This window comes from Pan paniscus, chromosome 17, assembly GCF_029289425.2.
Source record: "Pan paniscus chromosome 17, NHGRI_mPanPan1-v2.0_pri, whole genome shotgun sequence".
NCBI lineage: Eukaryota > Metazoa > Chordata > Mammalia > Primates > Hominidae > Pan > Pan paniscus.
The window spans coordinates 38,774,622-38,798,234 of NC_073266.2; the positions used below are offsets into that span (position 1 = coordinate 38,774,622).

A 23,613-nucleotide genomic window follows, 5' to 3' on the forward strand; every position below is an offset into this window, starting at 1 on the left:
CAGTATCATTTCTTTTGGATACATACCCAGTAGTGGAATTGCTGGACCATATGGTAGTTCTGGTTTTAATTTTTTGAGAAACCTCCATACTGTTTTCTGTAATGGCTGTACCAATTTACATTCCCACCAACATGGTGCAAGGGTTTCCTTTTTTCTACATCCTCTCCAACACCTGTTATCTTTCATCTTTTTTATAATAGCCATTCTAACAGATATGAGGTGATACCTCATTGTGATTTTAATTTATGTTTCCCTGATGATCAGTGAAGTTGAGCATTTTTTCATATACTGTTGGCGATTTGTATGTCTTTTTTTGAGAAATGTCTATTCAAGTCCTTTGCCCATTTTAAAATTAGGGTTATTTGTTCTCCTACTGTTAAATCACTTGAGTTATTTATTTATTTATTTATTTATTTATTTATTTGAGATGGAGTCTCACTCTGTTGCCCAGGCTGGAGTGCAGTGGCACAATCTCGGCTCACTGCAACGTCTGCCTCCTGGGTTCAAGCAATTCTTCTGCCTCCGCCTCCTGAGTAGCTGGGACTACAGGCGCATGCCACGACGTCTGGTTATTTTTGTATTTTTAGTAGAGACAGGGTTTCACCATGTTAGCCAGGATGGTCTCTATCTCCTGACCTCGTGATCCGCCCGCCTCAGCCTCCCAAAGTGTTGGGATTACAGGCATGAGCCTCTGCGCCCAGCCTACTTGAGTTATTTATAGTTTGGATTTTAACCCCTAATTAGATGTATGGTTTGCAAGCATTTTCTCCTATCCTGTATGTTGGCTCTTCGCCCTGTTGATTGTTTCCTTGGCTGTGCAGAAGCTGTTTAATTTGATGCAATCTCATTTGTCTGTTTTTGCTTTTACTGCCTGTGCTTTTGGAGTCATAGTCAAAAAAATCATTGTCCAGACCAATGTCATGAGCTTTTCCCATGTTTTCGTCTGGTAGTTTTATAGCTTCAGGTCTTATATTTAAGTCTATTTTGAGTTGATTTTTCTATATGATGTAAGGATCTAATTTCATTGTTTTGCACCTGAATATTCAGTTTTCCAAGCATCAGTTATTGAAGAGACTGTTCTTCCCCATTGTGTGTTCTTGGCCTCTTTCTTGAAAATCAGTTGACCATAAATGCGTGGATTAATTTTGGGGGCTTTCTGTTCTGTTCCATTGGTCTATTTTTATGCCAGTACCATGCTTTTTTGATTATTATAGCTTTGTAGTAAATAATTGAAATCAGGTAGTATGATGCCTCCAGCTTTGTTCTTTTTGCTCAAGATTGCTTTGGCTATTTGGGGTCTTTTGTTGTTCCATATAAATTTTACGATTATTTTTTCTATTTCTGAGAAAAATGTGTTGGAATTTTGATAGGAATTGCATTGAATCTGAAGACTGCTTTGGGTAGTATGGGCATTTAAACAATATTCATTTTTTAAATCCATAAACACAAGATATCTTTCCATTTATTTGTGTCTTCAATTAATGTTTTATAGTTTTCAGTGTACAGATCTTTCACCTCCTTGGTTAAATGTATTCCTAAATTTTTTTTTTATTTTGTAGCTATTATAAATAAGATTTTTTTCCATTTCTTTTTTGGATAATTTGTAGTTAGCATATAGAAATGCTGATTTTTGAGGAAAAACAGTTATTGTATGTTCTCTTTATTTATTTATTTATGTAGAGACAGAGTCTTGCTCTATCACCCGGGCTAGAGTGGAGTGGAGTGCAGTCGTGAGATCTCAGCTCGCTGCAAGCTCCGCCTCCTGGGTTCAAGCGATTCTCCTGCCTCAGCCTCCTGAGTAGCTGGGACTACAGGCGCCTGCCACCACACCCGGCTAATTTTTTGTATTTTTAGTGGAGATGGGGTTTCACTGTGTTAGCCAGGATGGTCTTGATCTCCTGACCTCGTGATCCGCCCACCTCGGCCTCCCAAAGTGCTGGGATTACAGGCATGAGCCACCGCGCCCAGCCTGTTCTCACTTATAAGTGTCAGCTAAGCTGTGAGGACACAAAGGTGTAAGAATAATATAATGGACTTTGGGGGAAAGGTTGGGAGTGGGGGTGAAAGATAAAAGACTACACATTGGGTAGAGTGTACACTGCTCAGGTGACAGGTGCACCGAAATCGCAGAAATCACCACTAAAGAACTTATTTATGTAACCAGAAACTACCTGCTCACTAAAAACTGTTGAAATAAAATGAAAAGATAATAACTTCACAGAATAAAAGAAAAAGAAGAAATGCTGATTTTGTATGTTGATTTTGTATCAACTTTACTGAATTCGTTTATTAGTTCTAACAGTTGTTTGGTGGAGTCTTAAGGTTTTCTATGTACAAGATCATGTCATCTGCAGAGACCACCATAAATGTTTTCAATCTAGAAGTGTATTACTTTTATCTTCATTTTATGGATAAGGAAATGGCGGCCCAGGGAAGATAGGTGTCTTGGCCACGGTTACTCGGGCAGATTTGGGAACTGCACATCTTGAGTATCCAAATATTTTCATGCTACATTAATAAGAAATCAGGGGCTGGGCACAATGGCTCACGCCTGTAATCCCAGCACTTTGGGAGGCCGAGGCGGGTTATGAGGTCAGGAGTTCGAGACCAGCCTGGCCAACATGGTGAAATCCCGTTTCTACTAAAAATACAAAAATTAGCTGGGCGTGGTGGCAGGCGCCTGTAATCCCAGCTACTTGGGAGGCTGAGGCAGGAGAATCATTTGAACCCAGGAGGTAGAGGTTGCAGTGAGCCGAGATTGTGCCATTGCACTCCAGGCTGGGTGACAGGATGAGACTCCATCTCAAAAAAAAAATAAATAAATAAAATCAAGAACTACTCAGTCAAGTCTTATTCAAGTTAGTATTCCCTTAGGTATCACTTTCTTTGGTATTAGACTTCAAAGTGATAATATACATTTTATAGCACATTTCCAGTTTTTAGCATTGTCATTTTGAAGTATAGTGTCACGACTTGAGGAACTGCGTCTCATCTCCATTCAGTTCTCCTAAGACTTGATTCCTACCAGACAGGAACTGCTTCTTCTTTGAGGTCTAAATAGCACCTAACAATCTATTGCACTGAATAAATATTTAATGAAGATTGGATATTTCCTCTGTGGTACATCAGTTACTCTTGTTGACTGTTGAGGAAAGCTTCTTTTTGTTATGGTTGTTTTCATGAAGTAGGTTAAGAAATTTGTTTTCTTGAATATTGTTACTAATGCCAGTTTAGATATTTGTGTCATCTCAAATATATCATCTCAAATGTGTCATCTGAGAGTCACTGATCTGGTTGCATGCAATAAAGTAATTTGGTAGGAGGGTTGTTTTTTCTGGAATTTGTGGTATTTAGGGCTCTGAAAATGAAAAACATTTGCTAATGTGGTATAAGGATGTTTGTGGTGTATTTTTTAATGGAAGAAATATAACTTTTATTGATAAATACTTCCAAAATTGTGAATAATTCTTTCAGTTGACAAACAGTTATATTTCTTGTATTTTAAACTATCAGTCATATATTTATTTTTCTTATTTTTAAGCTTTCTTAACTCATACTAGGGTTTTTGTTTTTGTTTTATTATTATTATTTCTTTGAGACGAAGTCTCGCTCTGTCATCCAGGCTGGAGTGCAGTGACACGATCTCGGCTCCCTGCAACCTCCGCCTCCCGGGTTCAAGCAATTCTCCTGCCTCAGCCTCCTAAGTAGCTGGGAGTACAGGTGCTTGCCACCACACCTAGCTAATTTTTGTGTGTGTGTGTATTTTTAGTAGAGATGGCGTTTCACCATGTTGGCCAGCCTGGTCTCAAACTCCTCACCTTAGGTGATCCACTCACCTCGGCCTCCCAAAGTGCTGGGAGCCACTGCACCCGGTGACTGATATTAGGATTAAATGAAATACATGTATCTTTGCCTATGGAGTCTCTAAACTTATGAATTTAGTGAAATAGCTTGAACATTTTCAACTGGTAAAGTTAGATCACTATAGTTGAATCATTTGGTGCAAAGTGTTAATGTGACATTCAGATAGAATTTATCAGACTCAATTAGAAAAACTCCTCTCATTTAAATAAAACAAAAAATTGAATACGTAGAGAAAAGGTTATACATGCTTTTTATTCTCTTTCCATTTTAGAAAGCAAATGAACATAATTATGAAATAGATAAGTCATGCTTAATGATAAAATATCCTCCATTTTTAAGGAATAATTTCACTGTGTTTCACATTTGGTGACTTTTGGGATCTATATTTCCATTTAAATAACTGTTGACATTGTTGGAAAATTGGTGAGTGTATGTGATGACAGTTACAGTACATATTGGATAACAAGGGTAGAATAAATCAGTTAAGTCGTGGTGGTCTGTTATCTATTTTTAGGTCTTTTTGACCCAGGAGTCTGTGACCTATGAAATCTCCACTTTTTTGGATTTGTTAAGGTATTTTACAATGCAAAGATTTAAATTTAGATGAGTACCACACTGAAGGATACTGGCTAATGTGGTCCAAAACATAAAGGATATCAAAGTATACACTGGGAAAAGCTTATGAAGTTCCGATAACGTATGTGAGAAGAGAGAGGCTACAGTTAAGGAAGTTTCTTTTCTGCTCTAACTTATAACAAAGAGAATCTGAAATTTAAGCTGGTATTTGCCATGCTCTGATTACTCAGCAGCATGCCATTTTGTGAAATTATTGCTGAGAAAATGTACCCAAATCTTGAGTACAGAGTGTTCCTGCATCTGATTGGAAGGGGCACATGAATTGTTTCTAAGGTATTGCAGACCCAAGGCTGCACAAATTAAGGTGGAGACTTGGGGGAGGGATCCAGTCAGGGAAGGGAAGCTTCCTAGACATTACAGCTCTGTCCAGAGGCCAAATGGGAGATAAATCACCACTGGCCACCTCTCTTATTATTGAAATGGTACAGCCCTGGGGTTTAACTGAAGGACTGACAGGGTTTTGAAGTGCAAATAGAATGGTGAAGAGTAAACCCTTTTAGGGTTTCATTTTGATGGATTTTTTTTTTTCCTGTGTGGATTTCTGGTACAGACTGTGATCTGGAAGGGGCCCTTAAAAAAAAAAAAAGTTTTGTTTTTGATCAGTCAGACAATAAGAACTTTCCACAGGGATGTACTTTTCTAGCATGCATATTGATTCTATTGTGTTTTAAAGTAGATCATTTAATTGGATCTTTTTTTGAGCCTTCTGCAGTGGAGCTGTCATTTCAAGGTCACTTCTCTTTCTTGTTATTAATGCCAAAGTTTGAAAGTGTTGAATGATGTGGTACTTTTGGATTAATAGATTGTGGGAGATTACCTAGGGCCAGTGTGTATAAGGCTTTGTTTATAAAGTCTCCTAGTTAAAGATCCAGTCCATATTAGAACAAGTATTTTATATAAGTGTTCTATAATTATTTAATCTTTTTTCTATTGTGATATGATTTTACATACTCATTTTATTATTTTGTATGTATTCTACTTTGCCAGCCTTAAAAAAACCCCAGAAAATTCTGAGATTATGAAATATTATACTGTTATTTATGAAAGATACATTGAAGTGTTTGAGGAAATAAGAGAGACATAAAAATGTTTAAGTAACTGATACGTTGATTTATATAAGTTGAAATTTTTTTAACCTCCTCCCCACAAGTAATTCAATCACAGGAGACAAAATATATTTTAAAATTTGTGGTTTTTTTGGAAAGTGGGGAGGAGAGGAGTCATTAGTAACCCCAAAGAAAAATGATTGTAGCATAACTTAAAGGCTTTGTGTGCAAACATTTTAGAGAAAAAAATATTTTTATTAAAGAAATGCCATTATAAGTATTTAGATTTCTTCTTAGAAATATTGTCAATGGAAATTTTCTTAAGCATTTTGGCTCTTTTCTTTAGATGTAACATAAATATTTGTATCATTTGCCCTTTTTGAGAAGAATAATGTATTTAGCTCCAACAGAGGTTTTCCTGTGTTGCTCGATATCTATTCTAAAAATGGGTTGTTAATCTCCATAATTGGCATTGACCACATGATGTTCTTAATTGACCTCCAGGTTAGTTTTTGTTTTTATGTTCTTCAAAATTTCCCCTTCACTGAATTTGTCTGAATGTTAGTTATATTTACTTCCTATTGCTGTCTGATAGTTTTAAATAAGATGTTTTAAACAACAGCCACAACGAAAGTCCTAGAACCTAGATGGCATCAAGCAGAGTCTCCTGCATCTACAGCTTCCCTGTCATTAGTTTGTTGCTGGGAGATGTTAATATGACCTTTCCTTTGTTAGAAAAGAGTTGTGCAGCCCTTCCCAGAATCCTCTTGTAAAATGTCTTTTTAACCCAAGTTGGAGGTTGTCTGATGAATGGTTGGCTTTTTCAAATGTGCTGCACATATTGTTGACATTGTCACAGGTTGCTTTTTAATTTCTAATGTGTTTTTAATTTGCAAAGCATGCATGTGCCTTTCACCGCAGTAGAATTGAGTCAGCATTTCTGAGTCCAGATATTAAGAGTCAGGCTTAGGAATGCTGTATGGTAGACTTAGATTTCCTGAAACACTTGCGAATGAATTTCACTTCGAATATTGATGAATAAAAGAAGATACTTGAGAAAGGCTCCCCCTGCCCCCCCCCGCCTCCCCCCCGCCACACACACAAGAACTCCTCCTGCCTATTGGTGAGTGAATTGCCCCGATATAAAAGCATTGGGTGGGGAAAAGTGAGTTACAGAGTGAAAAGGCAATCCACAAATAATCACTCTTTTCTGCCTTTGATTGTGTCAGATTTTTTTTGTGTGTGTGGCAATTGTTTTCTTTTTTGCTTAGAAGAGGTTTATGGTCCAATGTCTGTCAAGTCAGCCCCTGTCTTAAGCTTGCAGTTGTATTTCTCTCTGGAGTTCCTGGAGGTGATGTTATCTTTTGTTCACTCAGCAGTGTGGTCGTTTCTGAGAGCATCTGTCACTTTAGGCATTACAAGATGGATGGGTCTCCAGTGAACTGCTGGTTGAAGCAAATGGTGAAAATAAGAAAATCAAGGGGTTTCAGGGTCTGCAGAGGGGACAGACAACAAGGAAACACTGTTAGAAATCAAGAGTAAGCTGAGCAATAGAGGAAGAGAGCAAAGATGGATCAGATGTCATTTTATAAACATCTTGGAAATCAGAATCTTTTGGTGGCTTTCGTGATCTGAGGGAGACATCTGCATCATGGTAAACAATTCCATGCTTTGGATTTGCAAAATGTGTTTGAATATATATTTTTTAATCTTGATAAAGTATTGGGAAATAATCATAATGATACAGAATATATTATGTGAGGATTTTGCTGTTTGGAGAATTAGTAGTCTTTTAAATGTTTTAAAGATTAAATTAAAAATCTAACCTTAAAATTTTTGTTTTTTCTTTTTTTCTTCCTCTTTTTTTCTAAATTTTCTTTTTGTAAACAAGTGAGCAAGCATAGACATTAAAATGAAAAGTTTTGGCCACATAACTAATATTCTTATTGTTTACTAAATGCTTTTTGGCACTTTTGTAGAGGAATTCTGAAAATTCAATGCTCAGGCTTTTGGGAGGCTGGGGACAGATTTTAAGTTATTTTCAGTAACCTTCAACTTAAGGGGCTCTTTGGTCAAAAAAAGAAATGTAATTGTTATTGATCTGTCAGAACAAGTTGGAGATTTGTATTGTATTTAGAAATTTATTTTGTTGGTGAAGGTCAAAATTTATAAATCCTGGCTAATACAAAGTCCCTCCTGTGAAAGACAAGGAACAGGAAGGAGGTTGGCCAGGGAGTAAGAAAGGAGAAGAGGGGGCAATATGATTGCAAAAAAAAAAAAATGATTTTGTCAAACTTCTTGGCATTTGTCTATTAAAAAGACCATAGGTTGAAAGGCAAAGAAATTAAGATGATTAGAAGCTTTAAGCTATACAAATGGTTGAGTATCTTCCTTCTCTATGGGTGTAAATAATAGATGAAAGAGTAAGAGTGACAACAAAGGATCAGGTCGTTTAAGAGAATGTGTGCAGCCTGAATAGGGGTCTGTGGCCCAGGGCCAAAGGTCTTAGCTTTGAGTGTAATTAGAAGAAAATACAAAAATGTCATTACTAACAGGTGAAGTGTGCAGCACGTGGCCAAAAATTAGCAATTTTAGACTCTGAAGCTATTGGAATTAGATTACTTTTTTTTTTTTTTTTAATCATTAGGGTCCTTGTGGAGTAATATAGTTTCATTGGCAGTAATGCAGTTTGACCTTGTTGACCATATGGGGTAATCTTGGGTTTGGATGTTGGTAGCAAGGCTCCTGCTGACTTAGGTAAAGATGTCTATTTATGTGTGGGCGGGTGGGATATATGTGAGTTTGAAAACCTAGACCTTCCATTTTTAATTATTATTTTGCCTGAAGACATTCTTCTGACAGTAAGAGGTAAGATAAATATTTTTATTCGAAAAATCTAAAATTTTTTTTCTTTCAAGTCGGCATAAGAGAAAAGTAAAATGAAAAAAACCATTTTTAGACAACATAAATTAATTTTACTTCAAATATTTTAGTTATATAGATATTTATATTGAAGTTAGTTTCTTAGGAAAATCCTCTTTTGTTTTCTTTTTAAACAAAGTAACAAAGGACTAGAAATGCTTCTATGTTATCTATAAAAATCAATGACAAGTAGTTTTCATTTCACTTTATGTTTTACAACTATATTTCCTATTTTCCCATGCAGTAGTTTATATTGACCATAATCTATTTAGAGGAGAGATGAGCATGCATACTATACTTTTCAACCAATTATATGCAATTATAATTATTTAGTTTAATATCTTGTAGGAATACATTACTCAGAAGGGTAAGAAACAATAGCTCTTGTTCTTTTTGCAGGCTTTCTTACTGGAAAATTTTCAATCAATAGTAATTATGTTTTACGTTTTTGATAGTTCTTTGAGTAGATAAATTTGGGCCGGGTATCAGGGATTATTACTCTTAAATTCCTTAGATAAGAAAATTACCTTCCACTAATTTCATTCCTAAAAGTAGTCTGTTGGCTTTTGATATTATGGTAACATCTGCCATAAATGCAGACTTGACAGACTTATTCAACTTACTTTTAGTGGGGGAAATCATAAGAACAACAGAAATTATCTTTGAGTATATATAATTAGGAGTAATTATTTTGAGACTATTGAGAAAGGTGGAGTATCTGTATATTTGCTCATTATAATGTATATGGAGTTGGAAAGTGTGAGACTTTGATAATTTCTAACTGTGATTTTCATGGAATTATAAATATTTAGATTATTATATTATAGAATATGTATTTGGAAATTAACTCATGTCTTTATGTATATATTTTTATTTTTTATGTTTTTGCAGGTGCACAAAAAGCTTTAAACAAGTTAAAATCTAGGCAACAGACTCCCTGAAGTGTTGACTGCCCAACTTAATCATGACTGTGATTCAAAAATGTTAATAAATAAACCAAGGTATTGTACAATTATATATGACCCTCCCCAATTTTTCAAGATCAAATTTGTTTTAGGAAGTTGTATTTAGAATTCAAATAAAACTACTATGTTTGCTTCTTAAAGTGAATAAGATACTTCCATGAGCTCCTCTCCTTCCCTGCTTTCCTCTCCCCTCCCCCATCCCCTTACCCCATACCAGAAAGCTTCTGCAGAGTTCTTTCTCTACAACAACCCCTGTATTTCCTATATACCTAAATTAAGAAAATAAGAATTCAGTTCTTTATTCCCTTTTGTTGATTATGATTTTATGCTTCAAATTGTCTAATAAATGAGACTTCTAGATTATAGGCTTCTGCATAAATACCCAGATTATCCCTATTGACTGCATATATTTGTCTCATATAACACTATCCTGAGATATATGTTCTAAAGATTTTATAAAAGTTTTTTTTTCTATTTTAGGAGGCTTTTAATTTAGAAAAGGAAAAAGGTGATGCTCCCCACCCCCCACCCCCATCAAAGAAAATCAGATGCTTGCTTAGAATTGAGAATTTAAGGCTACTGTTTAGGTAACTCCTGTCTGTCAGAAGGGGCATATCCCAAGACTGTTTCTCTCCTTTTGGAAGTTACAATGTGCTTAAATAGCCTGGCATTTCCAAGAGAGGCCAAAGATCTTTTCCTCTTTTATAACACGTTGTATCCTTTTGAGGCCAAAAAGAACAAGAGGGTCATTGCCACTTCAGCCTGGTCCCTGTTTGTTCCTTCATGGTGACCACGCAGATACTGAAACCCAGGATGGGCTTAACATTTGGGCCTGGAACATCTGGAAAATGGTCAGAGAGGGAGCGGAGGAGGCAGAAGAAAGAGAACTGTTGCATTTTGTTTCACCAGGTGCTAGGAGGAAGCAACATTAGCCTTTTTGATATGGGAGGCACATTCTGTGGACCCTGGAGTTAGGCTGCAACAATTGAGGAGGTCAAAGGACAGCTGAGTGGGGTCAGTGAGACACCATGGGGTGTATTTTGTTACTTAGTAAAAGGAGCAGCCTCCTAAACCTTAAAGGATTCTCTTGAAAATCTGTGTTGTGAAAAGGTTTTATGAGTCTCATGGCAAAAACTCCTGATTTATCTAAGGAATGCTCGCTTTTGTCTAATGGAAGGATAATCCTTACCAAATGTTGGCAACGTCTATAAGAGTCAATATAGGTCTGAAAGAACAGTTGGAGTTTGAAGTGTACTTTGCTTTTCAAAATGTTTATCATTTTAGTGTTTCTCTCTCAGGAAGAATTTTGCACTGTTGAAATATCACCTTTTTCTTTCCTTGGAGCAGAAAGCGGTAGCGGGTGGGGAGTGAGGGAGGGTGGACGGGGAGAGGTAAGCCGGGAACCTACATTAATTTAAAAATCATTTTACAAGCTTTTGGCCTAATCTGCAAACAAAGTATTATTATTAAACCTTTAAAAACACCAAAACTTGTTAACTCTAAAAAGTAATATTTGAATTTATTTTAACTTACGAGGAAAATGGGTGGTACATGAAGTGTCATGTTTCTGGAATACAGATTTTTTTTATTTAGTTGTTGATAGAAAGGGCTGTCAGTTGACAAACAACCTTAAACCTTGTGTTTCTTCCTGAATGTGGTCAAGAAGAAAATCAGTGTCAGAGTCAAGAATAGAGCATAAGAAAAGCAATACAGTAAGGAGTTTTCTCTTTGAAGGGAAATGGAGAAGGGAAAAATCTGCATATTGTAAAAGCTCTCTTTACCACAACCCATGACCTCAAGAGACCGCTTATATGATTGTGGATACCTTTGAAAGGTATTAGCCACCTGACAGGTTATGAAAGGAGACTGTTAGAGGAATTTGGCAGTATTTTGATATTCCAGTTTATATACTATCGTTTATATTTCAATCTATACACATATATAGAGAGAAAGCATATATTACAATGTATATAGTAAGGGAAGAAAGATAAAATGATAAGGCCTATAATAGGCCTTGTTAATTTATAAATTTACAATATCTACTACTTGTGTGTGATTTGTTTTGAATTTTTGATAATCACTCGTGTTAAAGGAACATACACATAAATGTAAGGCTTAGCATGTAGTCTGCTCATTTTCTATTTTCTCAAGGTTAAAGCACCTTTCAACAACTAATTTAGAAACCTAAGTATAGTGACTGATAATTGCCTAGAGAAAACCCACAGCTGTTTAAGAGGACTTAAAATTGTGGCAAAACTGACAAATACGATTAGCAATGTTAATAAGCTAAGAAGATGGAAAGACAGGAGCAGATGACAGAGTGGAAAGATGGAGGTAGCAAGAAATCATAAAAGAATAGAATGTTTAAGAAAAAAAAACAGTGTTCACGGTTGCTTTGAATTTATAGTGCTTTTTCTTTCAAGCAAAGTCTCCTTCTTTTATTACTTACTCTCTGAATTACCAGTGGAATGTGTGCTTTGCAGGTTAAATAATTCAAATATATTTGTTCAGCCCCTAATTCACATCTGATTTTGAAAGAAGACAGCTATTTGGCAATAGTATTTAAGAAAAACAATCAAGTTTTGCTGATTCTAAGGCACAATTTGATTTGCGGTACTTTTTAGAAGTCAGTTTTAAATGTACTTCTGTTTTACTGTAATTACTTTGGGAATTTATTTACCCCTCTTTGTACCCTTGTAATGCTTAGTCACTCAAATATATTACACAGGAGACCTTGTTTCTGGGTTTAGTGACCCACCATTATCAAAAACAAAGCCAAAAAAAACCTGTAGAAGTATTTAATGTGTTGTTATTACTAATTATCTGGTTGATGTTCATAGCCAACTTTGCAAACAACTTTTTTGGGAAAATTAAATGGGGCTAGGTAAATAAGAGAAATCAGTTGAGTGTTAGGTGGAAAATATTTAGTTATCTATGCCTTTCTCACTATACTTTTTAAAGCATCAGATGAAATTTGGAAAATTATTATAGTATCTTTTGAAATTCTACTCTGCATTTGGGAAATTGGCGAATTGTTTTTTGCCTCTGGTGTTTTATGCAGATTTTAATGATTGTTGTGATAAATCCCCAGAAGTTTGTTTTCGGAAACCATAGAGACTCTGAACTCTGAATGTGACAGCGTTGAAAGATGTGGTGAGCCACACTTTGGAAGCATTTCTGGTTATTTAATGTTTTCTGTTCTGGATTATTGACTGTTCTCCCTGTTGAAAAATTGGTCTCTGGTGACATGGCAGAGGTCACACGTTGCCTATTATTGTTTTGCTTCTTTGATCTTACACAAGGATTGCCTCTGGTAATTATACTAGTTCCAGAGAGTCTTGACAAGAGGTGTTTATTTTACAGAAGAATTTCTGGCATTTCAAGGAAAAGTAAAGATTTCCAGTGGTAACGTGTACTTCTTTGTTACAAAGGAAAAACAGCATTGTAGTCATGATAGTTTTTAGTCATTATTATGAAATTAGTTAGCATAGTACAATAATTATTTCTAAAACAATTTAATATATATTGCATATCTGTAAGTATATTGCTAAAAAGGGTAAATTTTAGGATTAAGTTAATAGGGTTGGGTTTTTATTTGAATACCTAAAATACTTTTGGCTTTACAAACTATAAAAAGAAATTTGTCCAGCCTGGCCAACATGGTGAAACCCTGTCTCTACTAAATAAATACAAAAATTAGCCAAGCGTGGTGGCACGCGCCTGTAATCTCAGCTACTCAGGAGGCTGAGGCAGGAGAATCGCTTGAACCCAGGAGGCGGAGGTTACAGTGAGCCACAGTCGCACCACCACACTCCAGTCTGGGCAGCAGAGCGAGGCTCCATCTCAAAAAAAAAAAAAAAAAAAAAAAAGAAAAGAAAAGAAAAAAGAAATTCATCCAAATTTCCAAATTTAAATGTACAAAACTATTAAAGGAGTTTAAAATTTTTGTCTTTTAATCTGTTTGCACTTTCTAAACATTCTCAGCAAAAGGATGAATAAAAGTGAAATAAAACACTTCTGTTTTGAATGCATGGTTAGCTTTGTGCTTTTATGGAATGTGCTTGGGAAGAGATATCTCTTCAGACCTGTTTAATATATAATTGGATAAGACACAAAAGCTCAATTTATTCATTTTTTTTACTCAGTTCCAGCTTTAAACAAATTATATGTCCCCCAAAACTCACAATCTATTGGGGGAAGTTAGACAGATACTAGACCCAACTAACTATAATTGAGAATGACAAATATCAATTTAAAAGAATAAATGAAATGCTCAGAGAGCACAAAAGAGAAAGAACAAAAATATGTAATTGTTTAATATTTTGGATTTGAGACTGAAAACTTACAGGAAGTGTGTTTGGTTTATTTGTCTGAGAGTCATACATTATTCACTCTCATCAGGGAATGTTTTTAATAGAGAAAGAGCATGTAAGCAGAAATACAGTAACAAATAATTTTGTTATACAAAGAGTTTTATCACTGTAAGGGACAGTCATAATCTATCCTATAGAATTATTCTACAGATGAAGAAACTGAGCTTGAGATAGGTTAGGGGACTTGTTCAAGATCACATCAGTAGGGACACAGCCAAGCCTCTTAGAACTTAAGAAATCTTTTATCTCTCAATCATTGTACATACTCTAGAGTTGTACTGTTCAGTATGACAGCTACTAGTCACATGTAGCTATTTAAATTAATTACTGCTGGGCGCAGTGGCTCACGCCTATAATTCCACACTTTGAGAGCCTGAGGCAGGTGGATTGCTTGAGGCCAGGGGTTCGAGACCAGCCTTGCCAGCATGGTGAAATCCCGTCTCTACAAAAAAAATACAGAAAATAGATGGGCAGGTGGCACATGCCTCTAGTCTCAGGTACTTGGGAGGCTGAGGCATGATGCAGGAGAATTGCTTGAGCCCACGAGGTGGAGGTTGCAGTGAGCTGAGATCACACCACTGCACTCCAATCTGGTCAACAGAGTAAGACTCTGTGTCAAAAAAAAAAAATTAATTACAATTAAATAAAATTGAAATTTTAGTTCCCCAGTCACACTGGCCACGTTTTAAGTGTTCAGCTGCCACATGTAGCTAGTGGCTACCATATTGGACAGTCCAGAATATGAACGTTTTCATTATCTTAGAAAATTCTTTTGGGCAGTGCTGTTCTTGGTGTCAAAGGTCATCTCATGATTTGTATATATGATTGTACAATTTCTTAATAAATAAATTGTATATAGTGCCAAATAGCAGCCTTTGGAACTTTTACATTATTTTTCCTAGAAACAAGGCTCCAGAATCTACTGTAGTGCCCAACTTTTATAAAGGAAAGAATGCATCTTACTTTTCTTCATATCCTCAACGTGGCACAATGATACAATTTTTTTTTTTTTTAATTTAAAAATGGTTGCTACTGGCCAGGTGCGGCGGCTCATGCCTGTAATCCCAGCACTTTGGGAGGCTGAGGTGGGCGGATCATGAGATCAGGAGATCGAGACCATCCTGGCTTACATGGTGAAACCCTGTCTCTACCAAAAATACAACAAATTAGCCGGGCATGGCGGGCGCCTGTAGTCGCAGCTACTCGGGAGGCTGAGGCAGGAGAATGGCATGAACCTGGGAGGCGGAGCTTGCAGTGAGCCGAGATCACAGCACTGCACTCCAGCCTAGGAGACAGTTTGAGACTTCATCTCAAAAAAAAAAAAAAAAAAAAGGTGCTACTATGACTACCAACATTTTCTGCACTTTTTTTCTGTGCCAGGCACTATTCTAAAAACTTATTACTGTATGTAAAATCTCATGTGTTTTCACAAAAATCTATGAAATTGAAAGTACTGTCTCCATTTTACAGATGAAAGATTGAACAATTTGCCCAATATCATACTAGGAGTAGGTGGGTACAGGATTTGAATTAAGGTCATTGGACTCCTGAGTCAATGTAATTAATCCCTATGACAGTAGTATTTCTATAAATGCTGAGTGATTAATTGTTAAAGTTTAGAAAGTGACATCTGTAAAGAAAAAGGTAATAGAAAACTATGAAGTTATACAAATTTGTCTCTTTTTTTTTTTTTTTTGAGACAGAGTCTCGCTCTGTTGCCCAGGCTGGAGTTGAATGGCGTGATCTCGGCTCACTGCAACCTCTGCCTCCCGAGTTCAAGCAGTTATCTGCCTCAGTCTCCCAAGTAGCTGGGATTACAGGCACCCGCCACCCCGCCAGGCCAGTTTTTGTATTTTTAGTAGAGACAGGGTTTCACCATCTTGGCCAGGCTGGTCTTGAACTCCTGACCTTGTGATCCACCTGCCTCAGCCTCCCAAAGTGCTAGGATTACAGGCATAAGCCACCATGCCCGGCCCCAAATTTGTCTTTTTAGTATTATACCTGACACGAGAGATTTTTTTTGCAATTTTTTTTGTTTTGTTTTTTAGCTCATCAGCTGCCGATAGTGTATTTTATGTGTGGCTCAGAACAATTCTTCCAGTGTGGCCGAAGATGGCTTTGAATGTGACCCAACACAAATTTGTAAACTTTCTTAAAATATGAGATTTTTGCTGGGTGCGGTGGCTCATGCCTATAATCCCAGCACTTTGGGAGGCCGAGGCGGGTGGATCACCTGAGGTCGGGAATTCAAGATCAGCCTGACCAATATGGAGAAACCCCATCTCTACTAAAAATACAAAATTAGCTGGGCATGATGGCGGGCGCCTGTAATCCCAGCTAGTTGGGAGGCTGAGGCAGGAGAATCACTTGAACCTGGGAGGTGGAGGTGGCGGTGAGCTGAGATCATGCCAAAACAACAACAAAAAATTATGAGTTTTTTTTGCAATTTTTCCTTTTTCTTTTCTTTTCTTTTTTTTTGCTCATCAGCTATTGTTAGTGTTCATGTATTTTATGTTTGGCCCAAGACATTTCTTCTTCTTCCAGTGTGGTCCAGGGAAGGCAAAAGATTGGACACCCCTGTTCTAGAGGGATGACTAAATTCATGATACCCTTTGGCAGGAATGCTTCCTAGGTGGTGAGTGTGCTTCATATCGTCTCCACTGAGAAGGCACGCATCATCTCACTGCCTCACTTTTAGTGATGCTAAGCTCAACCAGTGGGTTCAGGAGGTGACAGCGTGATCTCTCCATTATAAAGTTCCCCATCAACCTTCTGTCTCATGGTTTCACTTATTACCATTGCCTGCATGAATTTTTCATTAGGGGTTACAAAGTGATAATTTTATAATTCTGTCATTCTTTGCCCCCTGCCTCTTTTTTTTTCGAGACAGAGTTTTTTGTCACCCACGCTGGAGTGCAGTGGTGCTATCTCAGCTCACTGCAACCTCCGCGTCCCAGGTTCATGCGATTCTCCTGCCTCAGTCTCCCGAGTAGCTGGGATTATAGGCACCTACCACCGTGCCCAGCTAATTTTTGTATTTTTAGTAGAGACGGAGTTTCACTATGTTGACCAAGCTGGTCTCGAACTCCTGACCTCAGGTGATCCACCCGCCTTGGCCTCCCAAAGTGCTGGGATTCCAGGCCATGAGCCACTGTGCCTGGCCCTCTTTGAACATTTTTTAGCTGGAATTCTTCTTTTAAAAAAATTCAAACTCTCAATAATCAGGACTATTTGGTTACTTGGAAGTACAGAAAGAGCAGAATAAATGCTTTGTTCTTTTCTTTTTGAAGTACAGAAAGAGTAGAATAAATGCTTTGCTCTTTTCTTTTCCTCCTTGTAGTGCTTTGTTTTTGTCTTTCCAAAGGAGCTCTTGCTTTTTCTCCTGTAGTAGCAAAATTAATTTGTGAATTTTTATATTTTAAATTGCTTTGGTCAGTTGGATTTATTCTCTTTTATGTTGGGTTTCTCTAATCTTTAGCCTATGGGAGCTCTTCAGGTAGTCTCATATGTCTTTTAACATGCTTCATTAGTTCTTTTTTTTTTCTTCAGGCCAGGTTTCACTCTGTCACCCAGGCTGGAGTGCAGTGGCACAACCACACTTCACTGCAGCCTCCACCTCTCAGGCTCAAACAATTCTCATGCCTCAGCCTCCTGAGTAGCTGGGACCGCAGGCACACACCACCACATGCCCAGTTAATTTTTGTATTTTTTGTAGAGACAGGGTTTCGTCATGTTGCCCAGGCTGGTCTCAAACTCCTGGACTCAAGTCATCTGCCTGCCTTGGCCTCCCAAATTGCTGGGATTACAGGTGTGAGCCACTGCACCCAGCCTTATTAGTTCTTGATAGCCTTTGCTTTCTTGTTCAGATATTCGAGGCTCATCTTGCGTATTCCCTGCCCCAGACTTGGAACTGGTCATACCTTGAAAAAATCTTGATTCCTTTCAGTGTGGAAGGCATTAGGCCACTACAATCAGAGTATAGGAAGTGCTTATTAATAGTAATTGAATGGTATTGCTTCTCAGATTTTTCAGTAGACAAAGCTTAGAAATACATATTTTAAAACTTAAAATGAGTTATTACTTAGAATATGTACATCCCCATCTACCTGTACCACAGCTTACTTTGCTGTTAAAATCACACAACCCCAAATTAGTGTTTTAGATTCAGTTCTTTTTCTTTTAGCTTGTACATGCTCTTTTTAAAAATCAGTGTTTTTCTTGTTCTTCCTTGTCATTTCCTTTTTAAAAATACTTTTAAAAATTAATGTTTATTTGTTCCAGATAGTTGGTATTAAAAGAAACTTTTATTAAAACCCCAAGTGCAGTACTTGAAAATATATTTATACTTAATCAAAAGGAACTTTTTTCCTTTTCCTTTTTTTTCCACACAGGGTCTCATTCTGTCAGCCAGGCTGGAGTGCAGTGGCATGATCATGACTCACTGCAGCCTCGACTTCTAGGCTCAAGCAGTTCTCCCACCTCAGCCTCCCAAGTAGCTGAGACTACAGGCACCTGCCACCAATCTTGGCTAATTTTTGATGTGAGGAGGTTTTTTGTTTTGTTTTTTGTTTTTGTTTTTTTTTTTTGAGATGGAGTCTCACTCTGTTGCCCTGGCTGGAATGTAGTGGCACGATCTTGGCTCACTGCAACCTCCGCCTCCTGGGTTCAAGCGATTCTTCTGCCTCAGCCTCCTGAGTAGCTGGGACTATAGGCACGCACCACCACGCCCGGCTAATTTTTGTATTTTTAGTAGAGACGGGTTTCACCATCTTGGCCAGGCTGGTCTCGAACTTCTGACCTCGTGATTCATCCACCTCAGCCTCCCAAAGTGCTGGGATTACAGGCGTGAGCCACCGCACCTGGCCCTGATGTGAGGAGTTTTTTATTAGAGCGGTACGGTTATTTTGTTGTGATTTTTAAAATTGTTATTTGGCTTTGTGACTCTTAGGCTCATATCTTAAGTTAAAATTTCCTTTTCAGCCTGTCTTGCAACTGTGATAAATAGAGATGAGGCCACATCAGCAAACAAACATTTTCTTTTCTGATTTTTTTCTTTGGAGGTCAGCAGTTTTATAGTACATTACCAAGCATTCATTTACCCAATTGGGCCATCTTGGTCAGTGGGTTAGTAGCTTAATGGTCTGAGTGATAAAGATAGCACCTAAGAGAGCTGCTTCTGAGCCAAACTGATTTGGTTCTACCCTGTTTACCTGTTTCCTTGTAGGGTGATCTTAGGCAAGTTCCTTAACTTCTCTAAGCCTCAGTTATCTTGAAAATGTGAGTAATAATAGTGCTTGCTCGGCACTTAGTAAGCTCTCCATGCTACTCTTGCAATCACTGAAGAGCTGCTTTCTTTCACATTTTTTGACAATAACTACCACCACCACCACCATCACCACCACCACCACCACCATCACTACTGCTAGTAATAATAACAACAGCTACTATTATATTAACTGCCAGTAATGCCTGCCATTGTAACATGTGCTTCACATACAACTTTAACTACAAGTATGACTGTATATTCTGAAATCAATGCTTTAATTGTAAAAAGTCTTTGAGAGTTAAGGGAAAATTTTATCACTGAGGAGGGCATTTCTCTCTCTCTCTCTGCTGTATACTTTTTTTAAATTTTTTTGAGATGGAGTTTTGCTCTTGTTGCCCAGGCTGGAGTGCAATGGCGTGATCTCGGCTCACTGCAACCTCCACTCCAGGGTTCAAGTGATTCTCCTGCCTCAGCCTCCCAAGTAGCTGGGATTACAGGCGCCTGCCACCATGCCTGGCTATTTTTTGTGTTTTTAGTAGAGACGGGGTTTTGCAATGTTGGCCAGGCTGGTCTCAAACTCCTGACCTCAGGTGATCCACCCACCACCTCAGCTTCCCAAAGTGCTGGGATTACAGGCATGAGCCACCTGGCCTATTTTTAAGAAAAAAAAAAAAAAAAGCAAAAACAAAGAACTGAGGGGCCCAAAAATCTCACGTCACTTCTGTAGATTCTAAGACATAATTATGAAAAAATAGACAGGGCCGGGCGCAGTGGCTCATGCCTGTAATCCCAGCACTTTGGGAGGCCAAGGTGGGCGGATCACGAGGTCCGGAGATGGAGACCATCCTGGCTAACACGGTGAAACCCCATCTCTACTAAAAACACAAAAAAATTAGCCGGGTGTGGTGGCAGGCGCCTCTAGTCCCAGCTACTTGGGAGGCTGAGGCAGGAGAGTGGTGTGAATACGGGAGGCGTAGCTTGCAGTGAGCCGAGATCACACCACTGCACTCCAGCCTGGGCAACAGAGCGAGACTCTGAGAGTCCGTCTCAAAAAAAAAAAAAAAAAAAAAAAGAAAGCCAACTTTTAATTTCCACTATATACTTATGTATTGTATGTATCTGGCTGACATCAAGTTTATAAGACTCCATTACATTGCTTTTCCATAATTTTTATTGTAAAATTACAAAAGGACAAACTATATTAAATATTTTGTCATAGCACTACAGACCTCTGAGATATTAACAAGCACTTCTGTGACTTTGAGAAAATGTCAAAGAAAAGGACAGTAAAAAATATGAGCAAATCTTTCTGCACCCCTAATTAATTGCTCCAAATGCAGACTGGATCAACTACAAACCACCACAACATTGTGGTTTGCGGCCTTTCTGCTCTGTCCTTTTCCCTTTTTCCACAAAAAGAAAAATTGCAGAATGGTGATATGGGTAAAACAGGCAGCCTCTATCCCCGGTGACTTTAGGAAGTGGGGCTAGAGAGGTTAGAAGAAAAAAAAAAAAGAGTAGCTTGGGAAATAGGTGCCTGCTAATGCTTCCACGCCTCTCCTCAATTCTCCTTTTCCTTTTGAAAATGGAAAAAAGTGTAATGCACTCTGAGGGACAGTACTCCTTAACCTGTATGTTTTCATTTCCTTTTTGTGAAAGGTTTCTTAGTTAATAATTACTCTTATTATTAAAACTGTACTTCTATAGTATTTATTAAGTACATAGCAGAGAGGTCGGGTACAGTGGCTCAGACCTGTAATCCCAGTACTCTGGGAGGCCGAGGCGAGCAGACCACCTGAGGTCAGGAGCTTGAGACCAGCCTGGCCACTTGGGAGGCTGAGGAGAGTTGCTTGAACCTGGGAGGCGGAGGTTGCAGTGAGCCAAGATTCTGCCACTGCACTCCAGCTTGGGTAACAGAGTAAGTGAGACTGTGTCTCAAAAAATTTTTTTAAAAAATAGTTTTGACTTCATGGACCATCTCTACTAAAAATACAAACATTAGCCAGTTGTGGTGGGGGGCACCTGTAATCCCAGCTACTAGGGAGGCTGAGGCAGGAGAGTCACTTGAACCCAGGAGGGGGAGGTTGCAGTGAGCCGAGGTAGCGCTATTGCACTCCAGCCTGGGCAACAAGAGTATAACTCCCTCTCAAAAAAAAACAGAGACAAGGTATCATTATGTTGCTGGTCTCAAACTCCTGGCCTCAAGCATTCCTACCTCAGCCCCCAAAGTGATGAGATTACAGGTACAAGCCACCATGCCTGTCCAGAAGTTGCCTTTCTTTTTGCATTTGATGTAATGACTAGTTTTGAAAAGTATCTTTCCATCTTCTGCCTGAAGTCAAATTTATTCACATTGACTTCCAGTCAGGTGTTACACCATCTCAGGCATGGGGGCTCTTTGAGATTTAGAGGAAACGGAGGCTGGTGGATAATGCCAACAATTTCAGTGACCCTGAATACCATGGCATATGACATTTAGAATATATTACACAGGCGTCCTTTGAACTCCACCCTTCTTCTTTGGGTAGCATTGGGATATCAAGGGCAGAACTCCATAGTCAGCACTAAATAAGTCTGGGGTCAGTTACATAATTCTTTACATTACCATTATTTATTTTTATTTTTTATTTTATTTTATTTTTTGAGACGGAGTCTTGCTGTGTTGCCCAGGCTGGAGTGCAGCAGCGCCATCTTGGCTCACTGTGACCTCAGGAGATTCTCCTGCCTCAGCCTTCAGAATAGCTGGGACTACAGGAGCACACCACCATGCCTGGTTAATTTTTTGTATTTTTAGTAGAGGCAGGGTTTTGCCATGTTGGCCAGGCTGGTCTCAAACTCCTGACCTCAGGTGATCTGCCTGCCTTGGCCTCCCAAAGTGCTGGGATTACAGGCGTGAGCCACCGCACCTAGCCACCATTATCATTTTTTAAATGCCCTGTTATGTTTTTATTTGGAATAGAGTCAGCTAATTCCTTTTATTCTACCAAGTCTCAGCAGGGAATAGATACTTCCCATTGACTTCATCTGAATATTGCTAATGCTTTTGTAGGATTGCGTATGTCTTCTGTAATGGTGAAACTCCATTGCCCATTTTTAAATTAATTTAGTGTTTTTTTTTCGGGGGGGACAGGGTCTTGCTCTGTCACCCAGGCTGGAATGCAATGGCACAATCATAGCTCACTGCAACCTCCAACTCCTGAGCTCAAGTGATCCTCCCTCCTCAGTCTTCCAAAGTGCTGGGATTCCAGGCATGAGCCACCAGGCCCAGCCCGATTTAATATTTTTATTCAGCATGATATTTATCTGTTGTTTATATATGTTCTGTCATATTACTCCTTAAACTCTTAGTCGAAGAAATTGAGATTATGTGATCCTCCATGTATAACTGGGTACTTTTTAAAAATTAAACTAAAAAGACCTGTTGGAGAATGTAGGTTTTCAAGATTTTCTTTTTTATTTTGAAAGGAGTTTCGCTCTTGTTGCCCAGGCTGGAGTGCAATGGCATGATCTTGGCTCACCACAACCTCCGCCTCCCTGGTTCAAGCAATTCTCCTGCCTCAGCCTCCCGAGTAGCTGGGATTACAGGCAGGTGCCACCACGCCCAGCTAAGTTTGTATTTTTAGTAGAAAGCGGGTTTCTCCATGTTGGTCAGGCTGGTCTCAAACTCCTGACCTCAGGTGATCTGCCTGCTTTGGCCTCTCAAGTGCTGAGATTACTGATGTGAGCCACCATGCCAGGAGGTTTTCAAGGTTTTCAATGATGAAAGGAAGATAACTTGTTGGAGTGGTAATAGATTAAGAGGCAGCAATATTTCCAGACATTGGTGCTCTGGAAAAAGGCTGAAAGTTCACTTTTGATGTTATTTCATTGTTCACAGATAAGCAATCCTATGGTTAACTCTGTGCTAGTTCCTGGTCCTTTTCTCTCTTTAGCAAGGAAGAAAGGTGAAATGGTTGTTGGATTTTGGTTTAGATGCATAAACTAGTGGCACAGCCTATTTCTCCTCCAACCTCACCCCTGTTTTGATCACGTGTGGTGCTGCTGAAAAGTAAATTACTTCTGAGCTTTAAAAATTTTTAATGTTTGTATTGTACTGGTGGGGAGTCTTAGGAGCCTGGCCAAAAACTTGGTGTTTCAGGAACATTTCAGTTGACAGACTTTGTTGATTTTCTTCTATTTCTTCATCTTTTAATTGGGTATTTTATATACATATGCAACTTGTAATTGGATATTGTACATTTTGAGTATAAACTTTTTGTAAAAAAGAAACCTAACAATTTAAATTCATGGCATTTTGTTTTTATTACTTATATCAGAAAAGTTGCCAAAATAGGACCCTGGCTTTTTCTCCAAATCATAGGAATCTCTAATAAAGCTTTGACAAACCCAGCCACTCTGATGGAAATCATCGCATACTACTCACTGCCACCAGGAATCACATCAGAAGTCTTCTTTGCTGTGTAAAAGTAGCTCAGGGGCACCAAAATCTTCTGCAGAGCTTTAGTGTGTGTCTGGGAAACTTGAGATAGAGTTGTGGATTC

General features: G+C 38.3%; 1 protein-coding gene across 16 annotated transcripts in view; it reads left to right on the forward strand.

Moving 5' to 3' along the window:
* The window catches only part of GREB1L (GREB1 like retinoic acid receptor coactivator), a 282,480-nt gene that overhangs the window by 114,239 nt on the left and 144,628 nt on the right, over positions 1–23,613 (forward strand). For 7 of the 16 annotated variants that reach the window (XR_010110104.1, XM_063597209.1, XM_057300484.2 and 4 more), the window contains exon 2: positions 9,360–9,469. The exons of 2 other annotated variants lie outside the window; for them this stretch is intronic. The gene's annotated coding sequence lies outside the window, so the exon portion shown is untranslated. 7 more of the 16 variants (XM_063597210.1, XM_063597212.1, XM_063597216.1 and 4 more) reach the window with 4 other exon arrangements.